Source organism: Meriones unguiculatus, chromosome 19, assembly GCF_030254825.1.
Source record: "Meriones unguiculatus strain TT.TT164.6M chromosome 19, Bangor_MerUng_6.1, whole genome shotgun sequence".
Classification (NCBI taxonomy): domain Eukaryota; kingdom Metazoa; phylum Chordata; class Mammalia; order Rodentia; family Muridae; genus Meriones; species Meriones unguiculatus.
The window spans coordinates 67,986,931-68,003,587 of NC_083366.1; the positions used below are offsets into that span (position 1 = coordinate 67,986,931).

Sequence of the window (16,657 nt, forward strand, 5' to 3'; positions counted from 1 at the left end):
AAAACTCTGGAGGAATGGGAAGTAGAGGAACGTGTCTTCTGAAGGAAGAAAGAGGATGGCTGGAAGATGGAGAGGTGAGGTACAGAAGTTGTCCAAAGCTTGGTGATTCTGAGGCCCCGTGACACCCTCGCTTCTCACATGCTCTCCAATTCTTGAGCCATCGGGACATTTTTGCCCCTTGAGATCAGAAGACGCCTTAGGCTGTTCCTTCTCCCGCTTGCCATCTCTCAAAGGTGTCTTCTCTAGGCCACCAGATGCAGCACAAGCTCCGAGCATAGTGCTCAGGCATTTTAAGACCACCATGCCTCTTCAGCCTCTCTCAGCAATCCCACTGTCCCTGCGTTCCTTAGCCCTCCCTTCTCCCTCTCTCCCTGTATGCGTGTGCGTGTATATATATGTGTGTGTATGTATGTGTGTATATGTATATATACATATATATCCCTCCCCCTGTATGTCTATGTATCTCTCTCCCCCCTCACTCCCTTCCCCTTTGTCCTTGGATGTGTATGTATATCACTCGCTCTCTCTCTCTCTCTCTCTCTCACACACACACACACCTTTGCATGCTAGAGTTTGAGCTAGGACGTTAAGGACAAAAGACTTGGTCCACAGTTCTTCACGTGCCTGGCTTTGGGGAAGCCCTCAAGGGAGATGAGGCATGGGCAAGGTGTGTGTCAGCGACAGAGATGGCATTACCCACAGGAAGCAAAGTGAGATGCAGACCCCAGAACCCCTTCAGAGCCGCTCCTGGCTGGCCTGAGGCTGTCTCACTAGACCTTTTTAGCTCTTAAATGTCCCACCCTCTCACATCACCACAGTGAGGACCAATTCTTGGAAGACAAACAGCACTGGAACCATAGCACTTCCACAAGCTGTTTCCCGGAATATCCCTCCCACCCAATTCATGAGCAGACCTGCTCTAAAAAGTCACCCGTGGCTCCTCTCCACATCAGGCTAAATCACTCACTGCCTTGAGTTCACTCACAGCCTCCTCACTGAGAGAGACAGTGGGCTAGGACAGTAAATGGCCTAGCAGTAGGGAGGGGTGTGTTTGGATGAATCCCTAGTTATAGAAATGAAAAGTAGGGAGACGCTATTACCTTTGTAGCCTCTATTTGTAGGCCTGGAGGAAAGAACAAAATACCTTTCAGCACTTTGAAGAGAAGTACAATGCTGTATGCAAAGAACCCAGCACAATATTCAAATGGCAAATACTTTACACACGGCTTTTCTTCCTGCCTTGTGGACCAGAATTGACCACTGTGCACACTTAGAAATGCTGGGAAATGGCAAGGTTAGGAGCTAGCCAGCAACTCCAGGGCTACCCAGAGCTAAGACCCTCACCACATCTCAAGACTCTCTGTGCATAACAAACAGCAAACCCTGCCCACTTTCAACCACCCTCTTAGGAGAGCCACATAAACCCCAGACTGCCATCGGAAGGAGTCAGCAATGAACCCAGGAGAGGTTCTCTGTGGCGTTTTCCACAGGCTGTTCCATTGAGTGCTATCACCACACCATGCCATTCAATGTTTTAATTGTTGTGCTTGGGTTTTTAATTCTTCTCCAATCTCTCTCTCTCTCTCTCTCTCTCTCTCTCTCTCTCTCTCTCTTCTCTCTCTCTCTCTCTCTCAATTTCTAGCAGTCAGACTCATTCCAAAGAGAAAAAGAAAACTTTTTTTCCCTTTCTATTTTTGTCAACAGTGGTTTGAGTTTCCTTAGAATGGGAGGTTCTTCCGGCACCCTTTGCAGGAAGAAGATGATGTTTACACACTCAGAGCAAGGGGAACTGAGCCTCCATGGCCCCTGTAAAGTGGGGATGTAGTTCTAGTTAGCAAGGACACCTGCACTGACAGGCTTAGCCGCTTCCAAAGGTCTCCCCGTCTGGCATGGGGCTGGAGATCTTCAGAGCTGGAAGAAGTTGCAGCCGGGTAGAAGGTTGAGTGCAACAGACTTCAGGCAGTTTCGCCACCCTCCAGTGACCTGCTGCACTGCAGTGTGGCCATCTCAGCCACCTTATTAAACCCACCTCCCGCCAGCACCCTGTCCTTCACCCCGTGTCAGCCTTCTTCGCGTCCACTCGCCATGGCCGCGCTACCTCAAGACACGTGCTGCTCTTCTGTGTAGATACTATTTTACTCTCTCTTATTGGGCCCAGTTCATGTCTAATGTCACACACACACGCACATCAGGGACAGTGAGCACAGCTGACCCAGATATTCCCAGCCCTACTACCTGGTTTAAGTCTCTTTGCTGGAACTACCTGTTGTAACTGTCTCTGGGTGGTGTAGTAAACCCTTTTCTACCTTGTTTGTTGCTGTATCCTGGCATGGAATTAGTGCCCAGCAGGTGTAAATACACATTTGTTAAATAAATAAGTAAATCTAATATATCCTTTTTATTTACTTATATTTTTTTGACACAGGGTTTCATGTCATTCAGGATGGCCTTGAAAGTACTACGGAGCCAAGGACAACCTTGAATTCCTGATCCTTTTGGCCTCCCAAGTGCTGGGATTACAGGTCCGAACATCACATCTGATTTTCTCTTCCCTTTATTCTCTCAGTTTAGGCCTCACCCAAGCTCTTTGCAGCAGACATGAGAATGATGCTGCTTTCACAAGCGAAGAAAGAGCCTCAGAGACGGGAAGTGACCCTGTCCAGCTGCCTAGCTCACCGTTCCTTGCTGCGTGACAGAACACAGCACAAGGAGCCGTTCTTCCTGAAGGTTGACTGAGCATGCTCATGAGTTCACCTGACAGCTCTAGGCCGGCTGAGCACCTCCAGCCTCTCTGTCATCGCAGGCACCCACACAGTCACGCTGCAGAGCTCCTTAATCAGATTCCCAGAGCAGGGCACACGCTCCACTTTCCCATGGCACAGGTGCCTGGGCCACACGGCCACATCATTTTGATAGTAGTCACCAAGTGCCAGAACCAGCCTGGCTGTGCCTACACCTCAGTAAAGGTACTGAAGGGACCACGACCAGCCAATAAGATCACATGACCTTGGTCTGAAGAATTGGCTCAGCAGCTAAGAGCTGCTCTACCTGAGGACCTGGGTTTGATTTCTACCACCTCTGCAGAGCCTCACAACCATCTGTAACTTCACTTCCAGGCTACCCACTACCCTCCTCCAGTCTCCACAGACACCAGGCACACACATGATGCAAAGTCATACACACAGGTAAGACATCCATACATATGAAAATAAAAACTAATGACTACTTTTTAAAGGTCAGATGACCTCAGAAATTGTAAGGCCCTTCAACAAGCTGGACTCTTGTTAATAGTGCCTGTTTCCTGGGGATTCAGGTGATGGAACATTCCCCTAATGGCATCCAGCAGCTGGGGGAGACACGGGTAAGTTCTCCCCAAAGACATTTCCACCAACACATTAGTACACAACACAAGTTACAGACCATCACAGTCTTGCTGAGGGAGGTGCTGGGTGTGTGTGGACAGTGACCTCACTCATCGTGGAAAGCAAGTCTACAGACCACTGGGGACAGGAAGAGCCTAGATCTGAGTGTGACTAGAGCAGGAGTGTGACAGGGTTGGAAGCCTGGGAGCAGACGCATGCGACCCAACTTCCACTTCTTAGAAATGACCTGGCCTGCTCTGTGAATGGCGAGGGAAGAGCCCAGAACACCGCCTTGGGAACAGGCTAGTTTGGCACAGAGGGACTTGGCAGAAGGTACACAAAGTTTACCCAGCATCCTTTTCACTGCCCTGGCCAAGGCTTTATCCAAGACTCCCTGGGGTGCGCATGACCCTTAGGGTCACAGAGGCGGAAATGGGCTTACAAATGGAGACACTTACCCAGTGCTTACCACAAGGGCCTCATTAGAGTGGACAGACAGTATAGCCACAGTGCGGTGCCAGGCACGGGGGCAGCAGCCTAACATAGGGAGGCAGGTGGTCAGAGGAGCTGCCCCTGGGTACTTAGGGGGCAGTGTGCTAGGTGGAGGGAGTTTTTTGCATCAGTTTGGAAAAGGAAAGCAAGAATTTTGGGTCTGCACTGGTTTCAGACACGCCCTCCTGCCAGGCACACCACCTGAGGTGGCATTGGCTCCACACCCAGGAGGTGGGACTGTCTATCTGGACAGGCTTTATCTGTCCTACACAAAGCCCCAGCCCCCTCCCTGCTCTTTCCAGCAGAGCCCTGAGCTGACTGAGCTGCCCATTCTCAGTTCTCAGGCCTCTGCCTCTCCAGATCCCAGGATCTTCCAGGATTTTCTCTCTAAACACTTTACAAGCTTGGAGGGGTTGGGTCCTGGGAACTCAGGGGCAGGGTTCATCTGCTTTCTGACCTAGTGGTGTTCTCAAGGCAGAGTGGGCCATAGCTGGGCATGCTCTCTCACCGCCAATGTGTTCACAGGTAGGCAGGGTCTCAGGCGGGGGAGCTCACAGGGTTAGGGCAGAAAGAAGCCATTGTGTATGTGTGTGGGTGTGTGTGTGTGGGGGGGGGTGACAGGTGATGGTGTGAAAGGAAGAAAAAGAAGGAAAGAGGGGAGGGAGAAAGTGTCCAGAGAAAGAAAGGGAGGGGGAGAGAGGGAAGGAGGAAGGAAGAGAGAGGAAAAGATATGAGAGAAGGAGAGAAGGAGGGAAGACGCGGGAGGGAGAAAGGGGGCAGAAAGGGGGAGGGGATGAATGTGGGAGAAAATGCTGAGGGAGGGAGCGGCTCTCAGAGCGAGGAGGAGCAAGCTGGGGGCGGGGACGAGGAAGTGGGTGCTAGGCGCAGGCCACCAGCTCCATCCCTGCCCCAGCCGGTGCAAGCGCGCGGACCTCAGGACCCGTGCAGCCGGCGGCGTGCACCGCAGCAGCGCCAGGTAAGGTAAGGTGGCCGCCGCCCCCCGGGAGACTTCGCCTCGGGACGGGGACGCTGGTGGGTTGGTGCGGAGACCAGGCTGTGGCGTGGCGGCTTTGGCTGCCTGCCCCAGAATCCCCGGGGCGCATTGTGACCCTCAGTCCAACCTCAGACCGGGCTGCACACGGGAGGCACCTGACCTTGAGCTGACGCCTCTACCTCGCTTTTCTCGCTGTAACCCTCAAGGGTCATAGCCACTCCAAAGGCAGTAAGAGCTAGGCTTGCAGCCTCACCCCGCGGATGCGAGGGTGGTCAGGGCAGCCTCCCACGCCCGGTGCCCAACAGGGTGCCCTGAAAATCGACCTGCGCCCGAAGCTTGCTTTGTCCGCTGTCTGGGCGGTGGCGTTGCTCGCCTGGTGTGTGGGGGGGCTTGGGGAGACTTTCGCACCAAACACCAGGGGAGAGTGTGGGGCCGACCGGAAGGAGGCTGTCTAGTTTCTCAGGAACAGGTCGCCTTGCCCGCATCCTTCTGAGCGGCTGCCCCACGCTAGGCAGCGAAGGGATCTCCGCGCCGGACTGGGAGGGACTCCGGGAGCTGTCCTGTCCCAGACACCTGGGGCGTCTGCTTGCTCTTCTCTGAGAGTGGACGTGGGGAAGTGGCTTTGACTCTGGCTTTGGCTTCTTGAGCAACACTGTGACCTTGAGCCCAGAAACCTCAGTTTCCCCTTCTCATACTCACAGAGAAGTAGAAATACAGCACCTTGAGCTGAGGCATCCCCAGAGGTCAGCGCCATACACTCACCTTGGTGCCTTGACGCTGTTTGTCTGGAGGTCGTATGTGTAGCTAAGCATGAAGCAGGACTCAGGGAAGACGGAGGAAGTAGCAGGAGTCCCCGGCGCCCCGCCCCACCTCTCACCTCAGACACAGCGGGCAAGAGGCTTTTCTAGAAAGCCTAGCTTCAGCTTTCTTCATTATAGGAGAGAGTTATGAATCTCTGCAAGCATGTTTGCTTTCCCAGAAGGTTATCAGGGACTACAGAATTGATGCTGAGCTGTGTATGAGGGGAATTGGAAACAGTAAGAGGATATCATTTCTGGGCGGGCCTGGCATTAGACACATTGGGGTATAACTTGGGCTAAAGTTATCACAGTACTTCTGGAAACCAGTATCGTTAACCCCTACTGTCAGATGGAGAAACTGAGGCTCTCCACAGCAAGTGACTTCCAGTAGTCCCTGCTGTGGAATCTGGCGTCTCATCTTCCTGACTGCAGGGTGATACTGCTTGTACCAAGCTAGCCCTGGCCATACACATGACCATGAAATGCATAGCCCATGACCTGGCACCCAGCATGCATGCCCGATCAGCTATGCCTCCCTCCTGGTTCCGAGTGCAGTGAGAGGAGCCACACACTAACTTGAGGCGACTGATGGCTGTCAGTGAGAGTTGGGTCCCCTTACCAAGCATTGCTTCTAAGGGTCAGGAAGGAAGGAAGGTCCCTGCTCAGTGTCCCGCAGAAAGCTGATAACAGGCTGACCTTTCTGTCCTGCGGCACCCCGTCCTTTTGCCTCAGCCTAGTCAGCTCCCCTGGGTTCTGAAGCAGGCACGTTCCCTCTGCCCTGGACTCATGGCTGACTTGCACCCTCCGTGTTGACTCAGATCTGTATCATCCAGCTGACAGGGAGGTAGTGGCTGCATCAGAATTAGAGGGACAAGACAGAAGACAAAAATCTGGTGACAGATTCCATCTGGCAAGCACCGCTTTTAGAGACGCTAGAGCCAGAACACCCGGAGGCCCTCCCAGCTGTCATGTCCATGGGAGACAAACCCAGCTGTGGTCCCACTCCACCAACGCCCCAAAGAAGTAAAAGCAGGATCAAACTGCAATCTGAAGGATTTACTCATCCTTGGGAAGGAAATTCCTGGTAATGGGCTAATGGTCTTGGCAGGCCAAAAATGTTCTTTGCCAAAAATATTTTAAAACAAAAGTACATGCACATGAAATGATGGGATGGGAGCACAGACTATTTTAATCCCCAAGATAGTCACCAAAAATCAGAGCGAATCTAAAAGTCCTACAATTGGAGCAGACATGTCTTTACTAAAAACAGAGCGTTTTGAATGGATGGGAACACCTTATCCATGGCAGGGACAGCGTGGAGGACAAAAGCTTAGGAAAAATAAAGGAGGAGAGGGGTCAGAGAACGTTAACATTGCTGCGCAGTGTGGCAGGACTGGGGGTGGGTTGTTCCTTGGCCTTTCCTGATTTCAGGCAAGGAGCACATACTTCAGTAATCAGCGCACAGACCTCTGTGGTTTCCAGGGCTGTGGTCTGTTGAAGGGAGGGAGGGAGCGAATGAAATAGGTGGTTCTATGAATGAAATGTGTGGTTCTGTGTCTAGGCACACCACCTCTGAGGCTTCGGGGTCTTTTGTAGAAAGTGTCTTTAGGAGACGCATTTGCCAGATTGACTTGGTCACCATCTTGTTTCCTATCTTCTCCCCAACCCCCACCCGTCCCCAGTTCTCATACACCCTTCATCTTGTTATGAGCTGACTAATACAGATCTGAGAATGTCACTCTCCTACTCAAAAATGAGTCTGAAGTCCTGAGACTGGCAGGCATGATTCTGCGCCTCATACTTACGGGTACGCACCTCCCTGGGCACTCGTGAAGATGGAGCCTATGGAACCTGCCTACCCTGACTTTTCTCACCAGTCCCTGCACAAAACTAGCATGTGTGTTCTTGTCGGTGACAGAAGCACACTTGTACTCCTGTGTGGAGATGGGGCAATACTCTATGCTGGGTTCTCACCATCTCTACAGGGAATGCACAGAAGAACAGAAACAGTATCCTTGGGCCTGGGCTGGAGTTCATGGGAAACCAGAGAACGCAGGGTAAGGGGTTCAAGTGATTCTGCAAGAGTCCAGCAAGGAAGAGGGTGCTCGGCTGAGAAGGAAGAGGGTGCTGGACTGAGAAGCATTTTGCATTCCAGGGTGGCTTTTCGTCAGCGTCAGGTTTTGGAATGTCACAATGTCAGGAAGGATGCTCTAGCATCTAGGGACACTGCTGAACAGCCCAGGGTACACTCCCACCCAGCACCTCAGCAAAGGACCCTACCCCAGATGTCCATGGTGCTGGGCCTCAGAAACCCTGGGATGGAAGAGAGCACTCCTAAGCAAAAGTCAGCTTGTGCAAGATGTCTGCGGGTAAGGGCTATGTTCCCTTGTGTGCTGGCCGCTCCCATCTGGCATCAGCTCTGCTGGCTGCCTGGCTTCCATGTTTTCATCCCCCCAGCAACCAGTGTAGCCTTTAAAAAAATATAAAATTTTATACTATCAAATCCACCCATTTAAAGTGTACAAGCCCAAGGCTTAACACACCCACTGGGTTTTTTGATGACATACTCTAAACTTCAGCCATCCCCATTGCATAAGATTACTAGTGTTTGGTATGTCTACAGTTATCAAATTTTAAAAACGTTTTCATCATCACTGAAATAAGTCTGAGCTCCTTGGCCGTCACTGTCTTCTCCACTCTTCCCTGATGCCCACCCAGACCCAGCCACTAATCTGTATCTATCTCTATAGACCTCTCTGTTCCAGACACCTCAGATAAATTGTCCCACACTGTGTGACCTTTCATGATTGGCTTCTCCTACCTTACAAACATTTTCATGGTCCATCCTGTTGGAGCATGTGCCAATGCCTTGTCAGAGCTGACTTATATTCCATCTTAGTTGTCTATTTGCCAGGTTGTTGGGCAGTTGGGGTGTTTCCACTTTAGCGCTGTTATGAGTTATGTTGCTGTGAGCACTTGTGTATGGGTCACTTGGAGAAACACAGTTTGTGGGGTGTGTATTAGGAGTAGAAGGATGAGCTGATTTGAATTTGCCTCAATCCCGTTTGTGCCTGTAGTTCAGCGTCTCCTAGACATTCAGGTAAACCTTCTCCTGCCACTCCCTTGCTTAGACTGTACTGCAAACCCCACAGATCTCTACCAGGCAGCCGGTGACCTTGGCTGTGTCCCTCCCCCTCCCCCTGCTGGCCTCAAAGCAGCAAGCCCACTCCCTCTTCCGTCTTTGCATGTTTCATCTGTCCATCTTGCCCCTGCACAGCAGCTCCAGGGATGCCCTCAGAGAGACCCTCCCTGGCTTCTCAACCTCACAGCTAGTCCAGACTCTCCCTAGCATATCTAATTTTCCTCTGCTCACTCTTTCCTACCTGATAAAATCTTGACAGACTGCTTCAGGTGTGAATATGCACTTCCTCCTCTGTGGTGGTGGGCAGGAGATTTTCCTCTCTGGTCCTCAGGTGATGGACTTGAAAAACCAAGTGAGCCTATCACTAGCTGACCTCAGAGGGGTTTTCTGACTCGGCCCTTATTTGTTACAAGAAGGGTGTGGGCCTGGCCACAGTGGAAGAAGGCTGGCTAGGCCCTTGTTGGTCATGGATTGGAGCAGGCAGAATGCCCAATTGACACTGGACTCATAGGAGCATTCCTTTGGAATATGTAGGAGCTTTGGCCTGGTTTCCAGCCTTGAAAAACAACAGGGGATGATCATAAACACTTGTAGATCCAACAAAAACTGAATGTCGTGTTCACTGTCAACTCTAAAAGAACAGCCTCCAAACACCCAACCCCCCTGTAAGCATCAGAGCTATCCACTCATTTACCGAGGTGTTCAGGAAACACTCTTCAAGGCCGCCATGTCTCCAACCCTGAGCAGCTCACAGAAGACGGAAATGAGTGAATGTGGCACGTGCCCAAGGTTATCTGTTTAGGGGGCGACACAGTGCTGCTGCCACCAAGGAACAGTGCAGCCCTTCAGCCATGGGCAGCACCCATGCTTGGAGACTCAAGCACCCCACTATCCAGTGAGGTGGAGACAGAGAAGTTCCAGAGGCAGAGAGCTGCAAAACCTCCAGATATTCTTGGGGCATTTAGAACAGCTAAGTTTATTTGATGTCCATGGAGGATGTGGGGGTCATACAGAAGTTTACAGGACCTAGATCCTTCTCTGCCATGTAGGCTGTGGAGCCTCATGGGAATCTAGGTTCCCACAAAAGTAATCAAGCCAAAATGCCACTCCTCCAGGCCCAGGCAATAGAAAGGAAAGTGAGGTGGAGGAGGGCACAGACCTCATGCCCACAGAGGATGCTCTGGTCCTCCACCTTTATCCTGAGCGGAGATGTGGGCCAGAAAAGGGAATGGATTCAGAAGCTGCTTGAGAGGTCAAATCACCATAGGGGTCATGGGGGAAAGGAAAGGAAGGACTGTAAGTGGAGAGCAACAGGAACAGTTAATGCCAGGCTCCTGGGGGTCCCTGCTGCCACAGAGAAGGCACCAGGCTGGTGAGAGGTAGCATCTGAACATCGAATTCCAGATAGCTGGAGATGGAGGATACAGGAGCCAGAGAGCATTGTTCAGATTCAGGGATCTGGGTGGCAAAGAAACAGAGGAATAAGAATGCAGAGAACAAAGGCTGATCGAGGCCTTCTGGGAACCTTAAGAACAGTGTGCTGGGAAGGTGGAAAGGAAAATGAGAGTGGGAGTCCCAGCTGCAGGACTACTATGGGTTGTTCACAGAAGCAAACACACTCATTATCTAGGAGAAAGCCCACATCTGGAGTCAGGCCTCCCTAACCTCAGCTGCCCACATGCCCGGAGAGATGCATAAGACATCCTGATACTCCAGCAGGGAGGACGTCTCCCCGAACTACTGCCAGTGAATTTGATGCCACTCCGAAGCAAAACTCTTGAGCAATAGTGTCCTCTGAAAAGGCACTTAGATAAGGAAGATGTCAGCCAGGGAGCCTTCCAGACTCTGCAAGACCCAGGAGGACAGCCAGAGATCACGTGTCCAGGGCCTTTCTCACAGCTGACAAGATGTTTGTTTGAATGAGCCAAAAATTTTTTCACACCTTACTAGCAGATATTAATTATACATAACGATGGGCTTCACTGTGACTTTTCATGCATGGACATACTGTATTTCAATTATAGTCACACACCCATTGCCCTCTCGTCTGTTTCCCACTAATCCCCTTCCTCTTTCTGATTAGACCTTCTGCCTTCACAGTTGTATTTTGGTTGTGTGTGTGTGTGTGTGTGTGTGTGTGTGTCCCAGTGAGTTTCATTGGCCTGTTTGGGTAAGGGTTTGTTTCAATAGGAAGCTGACCAGTGCTATAACCCTAAAGAAACTGTTCCTCACTACCAAGTAGCATTACCTGTGCGTAGGTTCTGGGGGAGAAGCCCTGTGAGCCACTTCATGACAGACTGCCAATGGGCCCAGGGGTTATCCATCTTGTGCAGCTAACGTTACCTGCTGGGAGTTCACAAGCGCAACGGCTGTGCCACACATGGCTCAGTGCTCCGTACCTCTCCAGCTCTTCCCACCCAGTTCCTCGGACTCTTGCCTTCTTTCTGCCCTTTCTTCCAAGATCTGCCCCAAGCCTTAGGGTGGTATAAACATCTCTTTTACTGTTGGATGCTAATCAGTCATGTATTCTCAGAATTCTGACTTTATGAGTCTCTGCAGTCAGTGTCAGCCGCTGCAAAAAAGAAACTTCTCCAACCGAAGCTGAAGCTGAGAGTCTGTGGACATGAACACAGCTGTTTAGACGCGTCTTGTTGGATGTGTCATATCAAGTTAGCAAGTTAAGGCAATCGCTTCTTCATCAGGGCCTATGCCTTCGCCAGCCACGAGCTTTGGGCGGGTTTATAGTAGCAGAAGTGAATTGTCTCCCAGGGAGTCGGCTTCTAACCTAATCAGAAGTCCATTACTTACCCTCACAGAAGCCTCTACTGCACCAGTGAGCTCGTCCTGCCTGGCAGGTTCTAGCGTTGTACTCAGGGCCCACAGCTGAAAGGATGTTGACAATTCTTCCCCTGTGGCCTGCATAATCCCTTCCAGCTCTCAGGGCTAGCACAGCAGGACGGAAGCATCCAGCCTAGCTCCAGCCTGATTTCTCTCTGTCCTGCAATCAAAGGCCTGTATGAGCCAACATTTTTAAAGGAAAATTCACTGGAAATCAAGACACCTTGTTTTAAAGCCAAAGATCTGAATTCACATGTGCTTTCTAGCTTCTCTTGAAAAATGTAACGTGGTGGCTCTGGGCTCAGGGTGGCCATAGCCAGTCAGCGGCAGACCCTGTGGACATGGCACTCACTCTCAACACACAGAGTGGACGCTAAGGTGTGCAGGCCATGAACAACTTCTGTGGACTTTCTGGGCAAAAGGATTAGAGTTGATCCTGGGCAGGATGGACGAGGGTTCATCAGGCAACTCAACAGGCTATCTAATCCAGTGTGGCTTCAATGCTGCAATTCTCCTGCCTGAGGCTTCCAAATACTGGGTTAAAGGTGGTAGATGACCACAAAGGAGAAAACACAACAGATAAAAGTATTCACTGTATTTCACTTATAGCTTCATATTTGCATTATAATATGTATTCATATTTTTGTCCCAAAGAGGGGCATGTAAGCGCCATCCTATATTGTATGCATTGCTTTTTAGTTGCTAGCATTAGCTATCAATGGGGGAAGAAATGTGCAAAGAAGGTAACAATTGGTATCAACAACACCTCCCAAAAGACTGTTATTATAATTAATCTTTCTAGGCATCAGTATTTGGTGTTCTCCTGTGCTTCGCATTGATAGGATTGAAGTTCATAGAATGATTATATATTATTTGAATCCTGTTGAGGTTTTGTTTGTTTGGTTGGTTGGTTTGGTTTGGCTTGGTTGTTTGGTTTGGTTTGGTTTGGTGGTTTGGTTTGGTTTGGTTGTTTTTCAAAATGGGGTCTCTCTACATAGCTGTGGATATCCTGAAACTCACTCTGTAGACCAGGCTAGCAGAGAACTCATAGGGATCCACCTGCCTCTGCCTCTCAAGTGCTGGGATTAAAGGTGTGTGCTACCACTACCTGACTCTGATGAGTTTTTTTTAAATGGAAGCACAAGCATTTCCCCCTTATTATTTACAGTTTCCAAGGTGTGACAGTAGTAGGTATCTCATTTCTGATGTGGCATAATTGACTCAACTACTCTTCAAGTTCTGAGAATCAAAACTCATTTCCAACATTCAAGCTATTGTTGAGGGCACAGAACATTCTATGGCAGAGTGGGTGTGTCCAGGACTTCAGGTATCTAGGCCAGAAGCATGCTCTTAGGCCCCCAGGACAAGATCTGGGTAGGCCAGGAGTGGGAGGGGTAAGAGCTGCTAAGTGAGGGGACAGAATGAGAGCTCAGAGGAGAAACGAAATAGGACAGATCCCAATGGGAGGCTGAAGGAAGGCAGGCACCCATTTAGGCCAGGATGTTAGCAACCCATGGCACCAATGCCCTGTGTGAGCTCAGAGATGCTCAGGCTTGAGACACAGCTGCTCCCTGACCCCTTACAGGTCAAATGATATGGTGGTTTGAATAAAAATGATCCCTATAGGCTCGTATATTTGCAGTCATCAGGGAGTGGCACTACTTGATAAGGTTTAGGAGGTGTGGCCTTGCTGGAGGAAGGGTGTCAGTGGAGGTAGAGGTTTCAAAAGCCCACCCCAGGCCCAGAGTCTCTCTCTCTCTGCTGCTCTCGGTCCAGTGGGAGAACTCTCAGCTACTCCTCCAGCACCATGTTTAACCATGTGGTCTGTATACTGCCACGCTCCCTGCCATTCATGCTCCCAGCCACGCTTCCCACCATTCACGGACTAAGCCTCTGAAACGGCAGGCCAGCCCCAACTAAATGCTTCCTCTTCTAAGTGTTGCTGTGGGGATAGAGTCTCTTCACAGAACTAGAACACTGACTAGGAAAGATGTCACACAGAGACAACTTTTATTCTTCTAGGTGACAGGCCTGGGAGGCCTGAGCCATTGCAGCCAGAGAAAAGGTGCGGGTCTAAGGAAGTCTTGTTTAAGGGTTAAGACCGAGAAGCCCAGTAACTTCTTCTGAGGTCAGGCTTGTTTCACCACTTTTCCAGAGGGGAAATGGAGGCTGGGAAACAAAGCCATTGCCCCCAGATTGCCCACACCTGGTCTCCCCAGATCCTGCCCAGGGACAGAGAACATAAATCTCACCTAGACTTCCTGGACACTCCCAGATCTCTGATGGGAGCCCCAGCAACTGCCAGAAGAATATTTTCTGCACCTGGGGCCTGAGGCTGAGGTGAGTATAAGTTAGAGAGTAGGAAGAGAGCTGTGGTCTATGCTGGTGTAAAGCCAGGGCAGCCAGGGTAAGCTGTGAGGCTGCTGAACACTGCACATGCACAGTACATCAGGATGGGCTAGGAAGGAGTCAGTAAGGCCAGAGAGGGGTTGGGGGGTAGAGGAGATGTGATTTTCCCAGTGAGGGAAACCGAGGCTGGAATCCCCCTGGGCTGTCTGTGTAGATGTCTCCAGGGAGGCTGCACCGTGTCTGTGTTCTCTCTATACACACCCAGAGACTCACAGCACAGAGAGGCAGAGAGAGCCCCTTTATTGCTTCACCAATGTCCTCAGGATATCCAAGTCACAGGCCTTGTTTGCTCCTTTGAGTATTTTAAAATAAATCGTGACATCAGGGGCCAGTGTGGAGAAGCTCAAAGGAAGAGGTTTTGCCGAGTATTCCTGAGGGCTTGGGTTCCATCCCTAACACTGTTGTGATCGGAGTAGTTTCCTACTCATAAATTTGGGCTTCATTTCTATTCACTGAGCACATGTTACCTTTCCATTGCTACAGCTAACAGAATCACAGCAGGGATTCCTTGTCATAATATAATACCTAATCTAAGTTACTGGTGGACTCCCAAGTCCTCCTGACTGACTCCCATGCTTCATGGCCACCATTGTGCTCAAACGAGACCCAAGCATCCCTCACAAGACCCTTTTAACATTTTCAAACAGCATCAGCACGTCAGCAGGGAATCAACCTCTTCTGCTCTTGGCATGAGCTATAGAACCTTGAAGACTTCACAGTGATCTCATTGAGTGGAGGCTTTCTAAGCAGCCTCCTTTTCACAAACCATGGAGACCGCTACCTCATGAAACTGCTACCCCAGCCTCCCAAAGACCAGGAAGCAGACATCCCTGCCTGGTAGACCCTGAGCATGCAGATAGACCTAATGCTGGCCAGCAGGGATGAGGCCTGCGACTGCTTTCCCTGTGCACTAGCTCTCCTTCACCTCTGACAGCAGTGTGTGTGTCACAGTCACACTGAAGACACTGAAAATGCAATTAGTACTTCCAGCCCTAAGAGCTCCACAGGAGAGCCCAGCCTCCCATAGACACGCTAGGGCACTTACCTCATCCTCTAGCTGGGCAGGCATCATCCCACACAAAGCTTGTCGTATCAGGTGTGGCCCACCTCAGGAGATTTCTTGTTCTATTCTAGAAGTGTGTGTGTGTGTGTGTGTGTGTGTGTGTGTGTGTGTGTGTTTCTCCTTGTAAAGTAAAAAAATAAAAAAATTACTAAGTAAGACCACAGCAAGTCAGAAGCTGACTCTAACTAGAAATCTAGATTTTTCCATTATATCTCTTGATAATCAAAGCGGGCATTGAAAAAGAATTATAAAGATTGTTTAAGCCCAATAACACCCTTCAAGGGACTAAAAAATCATGTGGCCACTGGCTTACTTTTTGCACACAAAAATTAGTAAACAGGAAATACATGCTACTGAAAGGAGGCAAGGGCCTGTCTTTACAGGCGATGGAGGAGAGGCAGCCTGGCCGTCACATGGAGAACTAGACACAGATTCCTGCGCACTTGGTGATCATTGGCTTATCTCAAGTCCTCAGTCCAGCATTAGATGGTGCACAGATCCCAGAAGCCTTGCCCCTTACCTCTGGCCTCCCTTCTCCTCCCCTCCCCCCATGACTTTCCTGAGCCCACTTGGGCCCTTTGAGAGTCTACACTGTTCCCAATGGCAGTCTGAACAAAGATCTGCCACATCAGGACTACAGAATCCCACCCCGGCTTGCTGCGCCAAACCTTGTCCGGGCCCGGGCCTGCCACGGTGCTTCTGGTCTCCTGTGACTGAAAGCTGGTGTGGCGAGAAGCCTGTGAGCACTGGGAATCATTGTCAGAAAACCACCAAGGGCTGATCAGGTTTGTGATCAGTGTGGGTCTGGTCTCCTCAGCAGCGTTGGATCTTACAGTTCCTGTCCTGGTGTCTCAGGAACCTTCTCCCCACGTATAATGCATCCAGACACTTCCTGCGCCCAGGATAGGGGTCTAACTCTGCAATGATCCTGCCCCTCCCACTTGGCCTCACCCCTTCCCCTCACTATTATTGCCACCATTAGGGGGCTGTCACCAAATGAGCTGGGTCCCCAAGTAGACCTCTACCAGCATGGATTCCCCTTCCTATCTGCTTTCTCCTTCACAGCCTTTCTCTACCTTCCAATCCACGCCTGGGCCCATCCTCCCAGCCCTGGCCCGGGTCCCAGCCCACAGGCTGTTTTAGATGGATTTGTTTTAGACTCGACTTTCGTCTCTCCATCTGGTGACCTTGGCTGCTGTCACTCTCAGACAAGGTGGGACTTCAGAAAAGCTTCTGTGAGAGAGAAGCAGACAGTAGCCATGAGGCATGCCATCTGTGGAGGCGCTGAGTGTTCCTTACTCGGCCAAGGCCTGACTCCTGCTTTCCTCCCTCAGCAGCGTGTGGTGGTATGCCACGCACAGATGGCAACCCGGCCTCAGAGAGGTCCCCAGCTTTCCCAGCAGCCAGAGAGACATTGCTGAGCCAACATCTGACACAGGTCAGGCTCCCCTCACACCCCCTCATGTGGTGCTGGCTCCCTGGGGAGGGTGACACAATGATTTCTCCAGTGCAGAGCAGGCAACCCTTGGGGGCCTCACCCAAGATAGATTTGGGTGG

At 50.7% G+C, this 16,657-nt stretch overlaps 1 protein-coding gene and 1 long non-coding RNA gene across 11 annotated transcripts in view; one reads left to right on the top strand and one right to left on the bottom strand.

The window, feature by feature from the left end:
• Nucleotides 1–5,710, bottom strand: part of LOC132649351 (uncharacterized) — a 133,268-nt gene extending 127,558 nt beyond the window's left edge. For both annotated transcript variants that reach the window (XR_009587775.1, XR_009587776.1), the window contains exon 1: nucleotides 5,611–5,710. This is a non-coding gene — a long non-coding RNA (uncharacterized LOC132649351). The remainder of the gene's footprint in view (nucleotides 1–5,610) is intronic.
• The window catches only part of Hrh2 (histamine receptor H2), a 43,130-nt gene continuing 30,599 nt past the window's right edge, over nucleotides 4,127–16,657 (top strand). For 7 of the 9 annotated variants that reach the window (XR_009587773.1, XR_009587774.1, XR_002476748.2 and 4 more), the window contains exon 1: nucleotides 4,134–4,830. The gene's annotated coding sequence lies outside the window, so the exon portion shown is untranslated. Of the gene's footprint in view, nucleotides 4,836–16,657 lie in introns of all 9 variants that reach the window. The other 2 variants (XR_002476753.2, XM_060373084.1) reach the window with 2 other exon arrangements.